At 54.9% G+C, this 13,052-nt stretch overlaps 1 protein-coding gene across 7 annotated transcripts in view; it reads right to left on the bottom strand.

Moving 5' to 3' along the window:
• PTPRS (protein tyrosine phosphatase receptor type S) overlaps nucleotides 1-13,052 on the bottom strand; it is a 162,410-nt gene that overhangs the window by 134,484 nt on the left and 14,874 nt on the right. The window contains exon 1 of one of the 7 annotated variants that reach the window (XM_054805127.1): nucleotides 1,486-1,596. The exons of the other annotated variants lie outside the window; for them this stretch is intronic. The gene's annotated coding sequence lies outside the window, so the exon portion shown is untranslated. Of the gene's footprint in view, nucleotides 1-1,485; nucleotides 1,597-13,052 lie in introns of those variants that run through there. 7 annotated transcript variants of the gene reach the window in all.

Here is a 13,052-nt window from a genome sequence, read left to right as displayed (position 1 = left end):
CACCCCACGAACACTGAGCTAGTTACGAGAGAAGAAAAATTTCCCAGTGCAGGTGGTTCGTTATTCTCAGAAAGTCTCTCTTCAGCAGATGTTCCTCTGTTCTGTGTGTGGCGATCCCAGTGCGCTTGAATTTGTGATTTCTCCTCCGCTAAGTGACGTTTTCGGGAAAAGGAAAATGAAAGGATAGCGAGATGCAGCTATACAAAGCACAGGCTAGAGAATCCTCTTTTTTTTTTTTTAAGAAAGGAACCATAATGTTAATGTTTGAAACTGCTTTTCATATATAGTAATGATCAGCTTAATCTTTACATTTTTTCCCTTAACTGCAGGAGTTCTCCGCCAACGAACAATATAAATTTAAATTTAATTTCAAGTGTTCCTTTAACTGCCTCCAGTCAGACCAGCTGCTGCGAATTCAAAGTTAGAGCCTTGACGTAGAAGTTACCTGCACCATAGAAGTATTTTGCCTTTGCAAGAGTGAGAAAGAAATCATAAAGGGACAAAATATGGACATTTGTCAGAAAAGTTCCAGCTACACGGTTCCCATAACAAAATGGAGCATTTTCTTCCCATCTTATGTTTCTAAAATTACGTATTTTAGACAAATCTGCATCTTGAGCTTGAGCAGTAGTACAACGGCTAGCAAGCAAGTCATGCAAAACCGAGAAAGCGAGTTATATTTTAATCCTGGGAGCCGAGCACAGAAGTTGTGCAATGTTTACAGTGAATAAATTTTGTACGTTACTCAAACGCTCAAAGCCCGTGTCCTGCCTGGAGCTGTGGAGAGCATCGTGCAGGCAACTGCTGCGGACCTGGGCTGCCTTTTGCTCATTAAAAAATAAAAAGCATTTCCAGTACAGGAAAAAAAAAAAAACCAACCAAGAAAACATATACTAAAACGGGTAATTTGGAAAAAAAGGGTGGAGAACCAGCCCTTTGTAACGCAGGCGAGCGCTCCCAGCACCATCGGGGGGTGCCGGACGCGGTTTTTACACTTTGCCTGTTGTTTTGCAGCAAAACGTTCCCGTGAGCTGGAGGAAAAGGGGGAGAAGGGGGGCGGGGGGGTCCCACCGCGGCCCCAGCCCCCAGCCCGCCTCCCCCTCCGTCCGAGCCAGGCCACCCACCGCAGCTACCCCGGCAGCGGTACAGAAGCGGGTGTTTGCCGCTCGCCCACGGCGGCAGCCCGCGGGGCAGCAGGCGGCAGCAGGCACCCCGAGCGCCCCGGCTCCTCCGCTGCCCCCTCCACCCGCGGGCCCGTCCCACACACGACGCCGGGAGGACCCGGCCGCGCTGGATGCTCCCCAGAGGAAGGTGCTACCGGGGGGTGGGGGGGGGGGGAGAGGGCGATTGTTTCCCCTTCTTAAAAATGGAGAAAAACACAAATCTTTAAATCAAATCGTTTCGGTGCCGGAGGGGTCCGGGGTGAGGGGAGCCCCTCGGCGCCCCCGGGGCTTGTCGGGGCGCGGGCCAGGGGCAGGCACTTACCGGGAGCGGACCGGCCGTCCCACCCGCGCCGCCCTCAGCACGGCGGCCCGCGGCGCCTACGGGCCCAGGGGCGCCGCGACCCCGCCGAGGAGCCCGCCGCGGCCCGGGCGGAGGGAGGCGGAGCCGGGGCGGGGCGGGGCCGGGCCGCGGGGCCCAACGCGAACGGGGAGCGGGGCGGGGGAGGCTCCGGGGGGGGGGGCAGCGCGCCCGAGGGGGGCGGGAGGCCCGGGGCGGGGGAGCGCCGCGGCCCGCGAGGCCTCGCCGGCGCCCCCTCAGGGCGTCCGGCCCTGGGTTACCCTCTCCCCCCGTACCCCTGGAGCTGAGCCTCTGGGGTCCCCCCTTACCTGGCCCTGGGGTCCCCCCTCCTCCAGCCTGGCCACTCAGGGTCCCCCCGAGCCTGGCCTGGCCCCTTGGGGTCCCTCCTGCCTGTCCCTTTGGGGTCCACCCCCCCCGCACCGGTCCCTTGGAGTCCCCTCAGACAGCCCTGTCCCTCTGCTCTCACGGTACTCCCCAAAATTAAAAGCAAAAGCCGCCCTCGCTCTCCCAAGGCAGGGGAGCACCGCTGCTCCCCCCAGCACCCCCGGCCGCGCCACCATTAACTCACCCCCACAGGGCAGCCACTCGCGGGCAGCGCTTGCCCAAAGGGGAGACCGAGGCACCGCAGCCGGGGCACGCGCCCCATCCCCTCCAGCCAGCAGCACCCGGGCTCTTCCCCCATCAGATCCCATCCAAGCAGGAGCCGGGGCTCCCCCTGAGCCCCCCAAACCCCAGCCAGAGCACGAAACCCTGGCCATGGGGCAGCTTTGAGTGGTCCCACGCCAGCCCGGCACAGGGAGCCGAAAGGGAAGGGGTGCAGCTGAGCTAACCCCCTGCCTTGAGATTTTTGGCAATACAAAACCCACCACCGCTCATCAGATCCTCACTATCTTGGGTCTGGCTCTACAATCAGATAAACTCTCACCTCCAAACACTTTAAAAAAAAAAAAAAGAAAAAAGAAAACCCAACAACAAAAGCCACAGCCTTCTTCATTTATTTTTCATGGAGCTCCACAGACGTGCAAAGCTCTCGCAGCCATCTGTAAAGAGAGAAGGTAATTCCTAGCCTGAGGACTTTACAGTTTAAATAAGACATAACGCAGCAAGAGAGGACAGCGAAGGGAAAGGCAAGAGGGGGTGTGCAACAAAAGGGTTTCTCCAGAGAGAGATTAGGATATCACGATTGCTACGTATATGTCTTTGCATTGACTCCGTATAGGATTTCAGAGTAGCTCTGTTATCTCTGGGCAGGAACAAAACACTCTGTACTTGCTCTTTCCTAAATCATACCAAGAAGCTGGAACCAAACAAAACCCCCAAACAAAAAAATCACAACAACAAAATTCCTTCCCTATCCTCCCCCCTCAATTTTGCTGCTTTTTTTTTTTCCCTTCTGAAAGCTTAGGGTTGAAAATCCTCAGTCATTTGGGAATTCTCCGAGCCAGTGACCGTAGCGGGGCTGAGCGGCTCTTGGCAGGCCCCAGCGCGGAGAGGGCTGCGCTGGAGCATGTGCCTGGGAGAAGGGGGAGGACGCGGGGGGCAAAGGAGGCCACATACATTTTTAGAAGAAAAAAAAAAATTATATATATATTAAAAAAAAAGCGTCACCAAGGCCTGCCTGGTGCACACGCCAGCTCTGGGGGCTGGGAGCGGGGGAGCGCGGGGAGGAGAAAGGGGCTGGGTGGATGGAAGTGAGGATCCAGATTGAAAACAGATGGGATTTTTCTTGCCAACCTGACATCCGAGACCGCGGGAGGCGGGGTAAAACTTCCCCTTCGGAGAGGCTGGCAGCCAAGAGATATGGGTGGGGGGTGTCGTGTCGTGTCGTCCCCCCCCCCAAAAAAAAAATCCCAGTTTGGTTTAAAATCCTTTCTTGCTCCCTCTCGCTGGGGCTCCCTGGACGACAGAGAGGAGCCCGCTGGAACTGGGTTGTTTTTAATACTTTGAGAGGTTTGATTTTACCATTAAGTGTCTGATTCATCTGTTCCTGCCTGCTGGAGCTAAGCCCAGCCTGGCAGTTAATGCTTGCCCTAGGAGACATTTTAGGGGCATTTTGCACCCACACGGATCCCTCTGCGTACGCACACGAGGGAAACCCGCGTACGTGCGCAGAAATAACCCTGTGTACACCTCTGTCCTCCCACGTGGCACGCTGCGGCCAGCGTCAATCTGCAGCTAAACACCAGCCACAACCTCTGCCCAGGGATGAGCTGGGATGCAGCAAACCCACGCTTGAGTGCGGCTGCAGAGGTCCACGTTCCCGCATAGAGGAGGCACCAAAAACCATTGCAGGGTTCCGTGTCTCTCGGTACGGCCCCGGGGAACCTGCCTCCAGCAGCCCAAGCTGCCCAGCTTTTAAGATGCTGCATTCAAACGATGCAACAGCCCTGAAGTGACTTAGCGGTGATTCACCCAGGAATCAATTTGTGGCTGGTTTGGAGCAGGGCTGAAGCAGCTCCCACTCGGGGTCACACCTCCTGCTTCGCCCCTCCATCCACACCCCCCCTGCTTCAAAGCAAGAGGGACCGGCTGGTGCAAATTCCACCCGGTCTGCAACGGAGGTGGCACAGGGGTCCCCGGTGACGTGGGACGCAGGCGTCGCACGAGTCCCCATGCCGAGCGCCGCATTTTGGGATAAAGATTGCCGCAGGAGAGCAAAAGGCTCAGGACGTCGGCACTACCCAGCGTACATCAAGCGACTGGCAAAGCCGCCCCTCCGGCAGAGCGCGGGCATCCTCCCTGGCCTGGCAGGGACGTGGGGTCTGTGTCCCCCCCGGGATTTCACAGCTACTTTACAAACCAGAAACAAAAAGTTAATGGTGCAGGCTTGACCACATATTTTCCAGGGGCTCTGGGAGACCGGCTCTCCGCAAGCCGGCTAACACACACTCTTTTCATTCAGAGCTTTAAATACCCAATTGTGTCTGTTTTCAGCACACTCATTTTTAGCATTTTAATGATATGGTCCCCGGCTCTCGCCCTCCTTGGATTGGCCGCAGTGTGGAGGGGGTTTTTTTCTTCTTTTTTTTTTTTTCCCCCCCCTTCTTTTTAACATCTTGCAGAGCAAGAGGGGAAGGGGAAAGGGGTTAGCAAGAGGTCACACATTTCTCCTAACCCAAGTGTTTTTCCAGCAGGCAGGGGGTCCTGCCGGGGACAAAGATGAACCAGCCCCTTTGGCTGCCTGTTGGCTGCAAGCACTGCACCTTCCGCTGCGGGTCCTGAGCGCGGGCACGGGACGGGCACGCTGCCCTTGGGAGGTGGTGGGCAGCAGCACCCATCCCCGCAGCCAAAACCTCGCTCACCATGACCAGCCCTGGTAGAAAGGGTTTGGGGTTTTCCATCGCAATTGCTTTCCTCTCGTCTCCTGTAGCCAAAGCTTTCCTTGGGCCCCACGGACAGGATTTTGCTTCTGCACCGCTCCGCTTGCAGCCGGGCAGAATACCCCATCTGCAAGCAGGACCTGGCACGCAGCATGGATCGCAAGCGTGGGCACAGCGCCTGCTCCCAGCACAGCTCCCCAGGTCACACTTGGGCACCCTGGGTGCCTGCACCCGCCTCGCATCCCCCCATTCGTGCCCTTGGCCTGTTAGAGCAGCTCTGCTTTTTCCACTGGAAAGCTCCCAAAGAGGCTTCAGACATGTTAGAGCACAGCTCAGAGACTCCATCGGGAACTACAGGGAGTCCTGAGACGCAAAGGCACCGCGGGACCCCCAAAGCCCCAAACCTGGACGTGGCCGTGCCACCTCCCTGACACAAAGCAGACATAAACTATTGCTGCCACTTTCAAATATCCAGCTGCAAAAGAACCCAGCTTTGGCCAACACCTCCAGAGCCAGTAGCTACGCTGCCCAGAGTGCCTGTGGAAGGGCGCTGGCTTGGCCCCGGAGCACAGGGGTCAGTTTGGCTCTGCATCCCGAGCAGGCGTCACTGCACCGACACAGCAAAGCTGCTTCAGGTCCAGGTCAGCTTCAGCACCTCCACCCGCTCTGCCCCTAAATCAGCCGGAGCACCCTGCGCACCCTGGTCGTGCAAAGTGCCGATGGAGCCAAGGAGGCAGCAGGAGACTTGTGGCTGCACCGGAGAGGAACCGAAGGTGCAGGTCCTGCGCCGTGTTACCTCCATCCCTTCGCAAGCATCCACATTTCCCCCCTTCCCCGAGCACACCCAGCCTGACGCGCCGCTGAGGCTCAGCTCTTGGCCCAGATCAGTCCTGAAGGATGTCCTTTCCTTCTGCCACCCCCCAATATTCAGCATTTTCCCCATCCCCTCTCCCCCAGGTCTCCAAACACATCATGCCCATATTAACCATCCTTCACAGGGTGCTTCGACATCAGCCGCTCAGCAGATTTTTTTTTTTTCCTGCCAAGTAATATCGAAATGATATTTATTAAATTTGCTCTCTAAGTCCCTCAATCTGCTCCATAATACAGTGAATCTGCGAGGTGGTTTCACTGATCCCGCCTCAATGAGACCAGATTAACGCAGATGATCCCGGCTTTGCGGCTCCCTCGTCCCACGGAGGGTCGGAGGTTGTGCAGAAAGGCAAAACCCGCTGGCAGCGCCGGTGCGGCCGAGCCAGAGGAAATCACGTGGGCTCTGAAAATGATTTCCGAGGTTAATTCCAGGTGGGAAGGAGGGAGCACTCAGCATGGACACACAGCAACTTTTAAGTCTTTGGAAAACCCGTTTGGCTGTTTATTTCAGCTTCTCTTGCTCTTATCTCCCTCCTTAAGCGCATTGATTGCGCCTGCCCCCACCCCGCTCCCCAGCAAGAAGCCCATTAAATCTAAAGTTAGCTCCAGAAAGGTTCATCAGATCCATTATCTCTGCATTCAGCTAAATTATGAAAATCATTAAGATAAGGAGGCATGGAGCCTATTAGTTTCCTGGAGAGGATGCTTTACAATTTTTTTCCTTCTGCTTCCACATTTAATTACCTTAAGTTTCACAGTATTTAATTCCATTTATTAAACCTTTAATATGTAAAAACAAAACAACCACCACCAAACCCACTGCTGGTCACCTTTAGGAAGGGTGCAGAGCCAAGGTACGGAGCAGCATCTGCCTTCCCCATCCCCTTTCCCGCGCCAGTTGCAGAGAAACCCCGATCCTGCAGACGTGCATGGACGCTCACAGCCGAGCCAGAGCTGTGCTCATGCGGGATACATCCATTAATTAAAAAAATTAAGGATGTGGCCTGGGGTCCATGCAAAGGGAAAGGAAGCAGTGCCAGCCCGGGGTAAGTCCTGCGGGATCTCCCAAGCCAGGCTGGTTCCTGAGCCGGCTGCCGGGAGCTTTGCCTCAACCCAGGGGGGATGACACAAAAAGCTGCAGGGTTGTGGGAATTCTGTTTATTTTTTGCTAAAACTGCAGGAGCACAGTTTAATCTGCAATGCCACCACACCCTGAAAGCCCCAGCAGGAACGGTACTCCCACAGGTATGCATACAGGGATCCTTGCTCGGTTATTGGTGGTATTTTTTGGACAGATGCTATTTTAGGAAATTGATAGCAAGCCTACGGAAACAGCAACCCCCTCCCACGCTTCAGGCAAGGTCAATCTGAAGCATTAGCGTCTCTCTGGCTGCATTTTCCCTTCCCAGAGATGCTATTTAGCAATCTTGGTCACTATCAGAGCAGCATCTAAAACCCCCTTATCCCGTAATGCCGAAGAAGCCGTAACCCTCGTGCCGGGCTGTCTCTCTGCCATCTAAACAGGACAGGGAGCAAAGAGCGACAACAAACCCAGGGGCACAGCCGGGGAAGAGCTCGGTGCAGGGTGACCCACCACGCAACGTGCAGAGTAGAAGACGCCAAGCCCAGCTGGTCCCCAAGCCCAGCTCACCGACACCACGGCACGAAGGCTGCATGTCCACGTCCCTGCGAGCACACGGACAATTACGTTCCCATACACAGCATCTCCAAACACCTCCTTGCAGGAGATTTCAACATTTTGACGATTCACGGACCACTTACGAGCCGTTCATAGAGTCTTTTCTCCAGCGCTTGCGAGGCGCGGTTTGCAAACGCCGCTGCCTTCAAGGCCTGTCTCATCACGCATCCCAACAGGGCCCCACGGCTCCAAGCAGCGCAGTTTCTTCCCATCGACATCTTTTACAGGATTAAACCTCAAACTTGGCCTGCATTTTGCATTTGGTTTTTAAATCAGGAATCACTCTGGAAAAGTAGCACCAGGAAGAAAAAAACAACTTGCTAAAGTGTTCCCCAGCAGCATATCCACATACTTTAATATAAAAAAGCTGCTGCTAATTTAAAAAACAAATGTTTAAGCAATCAAGCATGTTTATTTAATTTGTCCTTTCTGTGCCAGAGAAGGCCCGAGCCGCTTGCAGTGGCTGCCACACGGTGTTGTCGAGCATATTCATGGCAAAGTCCCCACATCGGGGTGGGAGCACCCAACCCACCCGCCCTTTGGAGGGGAGATCGGCTCCTCCCGGCCCCCAAGAGAGGGTCCCTTGGGACAGGCCAACCTCAGACCCACCACCCTGACATGAAAACGGACATCTAGAGCCTAAGGACAGGACTTAGGATTCAACCCAGTGCTTGCATCCAGCATGAACCAGATCATCTCTCTGTTCCTCCGAGAGCAGTGAAATTTTAGTTCATTTGCCATCGCTGCAGACTGATGTTTTTTCACCAAAAAGACTCTGCTTGCAAAGAGCACGCGGGATGCACAGAGACAGGTACAGGGGAACCCAGAGCCCCAGAACGAACCCAGCTGGAAAGGGGCAGCCACTGCCTCACCACGGTGAGATGCTGGTGACCACGGCTCCTTTTCATCCACGGGCTCCCAGGAGCTCAACACCAGCAGCTTAAAAACACAACTTGCACTCTATTTAATTTAAATGCTCTGAACACAGATCAACTCTGGGTTTAAATATTCACTGGTGCCATGACGGGACCGGTGAGCCATCCGGTAAGCGGGTTGGGAGCTTCATCCACCACCACGGAGCACACCTTCAGCTCAAGGGCCACTTCGTGCCACCTTATGGCCACGTTCCCCAACGAACGCCAGCTGCTGAGCCTGCATCTCTTACGACAACAGTAAACTGAAAAGGGACTTTCCCCCCCTTTTTCCCAAAGCCTCGCCAGCAGTGAGCTAAATCCAGATCTGCTCTTCACACCCACCCACGAGCCGGGGCAACCAGCAAAGATTCATTAGCAGGAGGAGCTGTGCGCCTCTTGCTTTGAACATGAAAGCAGCCTGAAAGCGGGTATTTTGTGGGGGAAGGAGAGCGTTCATCACAAAAACCGCCCAAAACACAGAGCAGCAAACACTGCCTTCAGCCTCCCTGATGCCAGAAGGGCTCCTGTGGACAGGGTTATGGATGGGGCATTACCCAAACCGGGGGGAGGAAAGGTTTTTCTTCTCAAGTCATCTCTTGAGAGACCTCCAGCCGCTCGAGTTGCAGGGTATGAGCGTTCACCCGCCCGGCTTTCCCTCTGGCCTCCACACCGACGTATCTGGGGTTGGGTCTTACACTCATGGCTGTTTAACCTGCTGTTTACATCATTACTATTCCACCGAGGCAATGCAAGACACACAGAGCACTAAACCAGTAAATAAACAGCCCCGTTTCCCAGCTGGACAAGCCCTCCATCTCTCTTGACGTGAGATCCTGTGCCGTTATCACCTTTGGCATGAAATATTCCTGAAGTTGGCCAGGAGGAAAGTTTCAGGGGGACCCAATGGCAGCAGCTGGATAGCAGCCCTCCAAAACTGCAACGAGCTGCAGGAGGTCCTGCTGCAAGGCTGCAGAAGTATTTTGGATGCCACTGAACACAGGGGCTGGGGAGGGGAGATAACACAGTGGGTGCCCGTGGAGGTTTGCTCTGCAGCGATGAGACCTGGAGGTGAGGATGCTCCTTCAGCCTTCCTACACCATTAAGTCTGCAATCAAGAGATGCTGGATGTTCCCATGATGTGGTGTTTTATTATCGATGTCAGAAGCCAAACGGTTTTTTGGTTAACTTTTGGAGGGCAAACAGAGAGTAGCCAATAGCCCGAAGGAGCCAGGTAATGTTGGCTGCTTCTCTGAGCAAGTTCTCAGTAGCCCAAGGAAAGCTTGGTCTTCTCAAGTTCATGGTTGTCATGTGAAAACCTCATGGATTCACGAGTTGAGTCCTGGGCTCCTGATGAAGGGTGGCTCCACATGTGCCCATTTTACAGATGAGAAAGTTCAAGAACAAAATGGAAAAAACAATGTTCTCTTGGTCTGCAACCAAGCAGGGAATGGAGCCTGCTCCCAACCATCCTTCCTCCAACAGCCACCACCACATGTGGCAGTTTCCACTAGCTTCCGCAAAACCCCGAAAAGCCTCTAAAGGCCCAAACTCACCAAGAAGCGAGCAATAACCACAGAACAGCGGCTCCAGGATAATCCAGTTTTCTCACGGACCCAAAACACCTGAAAGGACCCAATCCTCGGAGCACAAGCGAGTCCCTAGAGGTTGGAGAGCCTCGTGCCGCTCCTCCCAATGCTGGAAAAGCTCAGACTTGAATCGCAGATCAGTACCTCCTTTCCCACCACGGCACTGTCAGGAACAGCGATGCCTTGGAGAGGGAGCAGGAACGCGAGCGAACCCGTCATAAACAGGAACTCAATTTTGCCCATCATTATCGCTGGCTTTAACAAATAGCTTCTGGGGATGGCAGGCACTTTATTAATTTTTCCCCTGTGCAGCATGCAGGATGATTGAAGAAATCACTGGCCTGTTGATTTGTTTGCCTCCCTGGCCCAAAATAACTAGCTATTTATTTTTAAACAGCAGGATGCATCAAATTCTCAAATTGAGGTGACGGAGCCGGGAAGATGTGCCACACACATCCATGGCACCAGCATCTGGGCAGAAGGTTTCAGCCCCTTTCTCCACATTGGGAAAAAGCCAGGTCCAAGTCTCCCACTCGCAATTAAGACATGGGGAAACCCAATAAAGGCATTTTCCACCCCACTGGGGTTCTTCTGGCAGCCACGTTCCTGGTGACCCCGCTGGACTCATTGCACACTGTGCCCGAGCTTTGGTCTACATGACCTCAATTACAGCCCTTGGCCTTGGACTTTGCCACACATCCCTGATGCACGGGGTGGTGGGAATCTTCTAGGTGGTGTTAGAACAGAAAAAGCTGCAACGTACATCGGGAACCAAATAATCTTGGAAGGCGTTTCTCTCTCTAACAGTTCTCTTGCAAAAGCACAGCCACGGGAGATACCAGGCACCAGCTCACGGCGCTGCAGCACCTTGCTGAGTTCTCAAGCATGCTTCCAAGACGTCTGCCATGTCCCCAAGCCCTTCTGGAGCCCTCTGAGGTCAGCAGTGAGCTGGGCCCAGCTCGGGCGCCCAGGTCCCCATCGGAGCTAGAGCTCCTCTCCTGTCCCAGCGGCTGTGGTTGCTCGTGCAGGAGGATTCAGGATTTGCATTTTGCCCTCCTGTGGGACTGCTCCAGGAAACACCCAAAGCATCAGCTGATGCACAAGGACCAAAAAACAGGGTCAGCTGTCCTGAGGAAACGCTGCTGGGGCTACCAGCTGGGTGTTTTGGGGGTGATCTCCTGGTGGGGCTGCGCCAGGGAGAGGGAGCATCCAGTCTGATGACATCCGCAGGACGGGACGTCTCCCGCACAGCTCTGCTTTGTAAAGACATCCCTCAGGGGAAGGAGTTTCTCAAGTCACACAACCCCAGCAGAAATTACACGAGGCAGCTTCGATATCCCCATCCTGTAGGCCCCTACAGATGACCTTTTTTTGTGAAGTTGTATTTTTTTTTTTTTTTTTTTTTAAGCACCACCTCCATTCTGTGTGGTTACTGAGAGTGTTTTCCATATGAGCAGCACTGGAGAGTCTTCCAGAGCCTGCAGCCATCCCACACTGGAGCCTGCTGAGCAGCCAAGCGAGACCTGCAAAACCCCAACGTGGGCTGCAAGCTGCCACGAGGACCACGTGGCCAGTAATGGATCTACCGAGGACTTACAACAAAACCACAGCCGGGGAAAGGCAAGGCTGAGAAAGCCTGCACGGACGGAGGGAGCTGCAGCAGCAACGTGCCACGGCCAAGGGGATGCAGGGACAGAGAGCGAGAGCGGCCGGCTCCAGCGCTGCCAGCATCGCCAGGCTGGTGCAGGGTCCCCACGGTCACGGGGCAGCTGCTGCCTGCGATAGTTCGGCAGGGAGCTGGCTCTCCCTGCACGCGCTTACCCGCCCGCGTCACGGAGAGCCTTTTTGTTTGTTTTATTTTTTTCTTAATTTAGGAAAAAAGGAAAAGGGGGGCGGAGCACCTTTACAATTCCCCAGGGACCCAGGACTCCTCGTGCCTGTCTCCAGAGCAGGGTTAAACTGCATTAAGTCTGAACAGAGCTCTCCAACACAGCTCGAAAGCAGAGGAAACTACCTTCCTCCTGCACACACGCTTCCTCCCGCTCCCCGGGGACGGCAGAAGGGACCTGAGCGTGCATCTTCTACCTGCCATACACACCCGCCATAAATAACGCGATAGGCAACACGCAATTTAAAAGCGGGTCCTGTGCAACTGTCCGCCACACGTCGAGTCATGCCGGGCAGCGGCACGGGCCGGTGCCTGCCTCCCCCTCGGCAAACGGGGCCCGTGCTCTGTGCAAACACAACAGGCTCGTGCCCAGGGCCGTGCACGCCGAGCCTGGCAGCTACGTGCGGCCGCAAAGGCTGAGCTGCCCTGTCCAAACGTGCCCGGGCGTGGGCTGCGGTTTGTGCGGCAGAGTCATTTGCATTGATCTTGCTTTGCCACTGTAGCGTGCTGGGGTAAATGAGCGTACGGTAGCATCACCTGATTGACGGAGGTAGGTAAAGACTCTGCTTTCCTGGCTTGGGAGAGAGAAACAGCAACTGCCACCTTGACCGGGCAGCACCGGTAGCTCAGCAGTCCCGTGTCCAATGCAAAGACCCATCCCTCCCAAAAAGACCTCCAAAAATGCACTGCTGGAAGTGCAGCAAATGTTACACACTGCTGCGTAACACCACTCCTTCCTCCGCTGCCTCCTCCTCCTCCCGGCGTCCCAGCCACGCTTTCCCTCTCCTTCCCTCCCCGTCCCAGCGGCCACCCGCCACAGAGGGCCCCCACCAGCTGACAGATGAAGCTTCAGGTTAACAAATCCAATTTGTCGGACACAAAAAGCCGAAGCATTTCATTTCTGCTGGCTTTTTCTTTATGAAATTGCTCAGACATTCAAGACGTGAAATGTCACCAAGTCACTTGGTGGCAGCTGAGGGCATGGAGCTGGAAAGGTCAGGAGAGGCTCTCCGAGAGCTACCCCTGCTCAGCTTGAAGGGAAGGGAGATGGGGCAGATGGGGCCACCGTCTCCACTGGGGACAAGGGGGCCATCAGCCCATGCCTCCCCCAGCTGCAAGCCCAGTGCTCCCAGTCCTGTGAGCTCCAGGATGAACACGGAGGGATGTTAACAACCAGTGCTACAGCACCAGCACCCACTCGTGATTGCAAACGAGCCACTTTTGCTCTCCTTGGCTCCCAAAACCCCCTCG

Source organism: Grus americana, chromosome 28 (assembly GCF_028858705.1).
Source record: "Grus americana isolate bGruAme1 chromosome 28, bGruAme1.mat, whole genome shotgun sequence".
NCBI classification, from domain to species: Eukaryota; Metazoa; Chordata; class Aves; order Gruiformes; family Gruidae; genus Grus; species Grus americana.
This window is presented reverse-complemented; position numbering and strand designations above follow the sequence as displayed.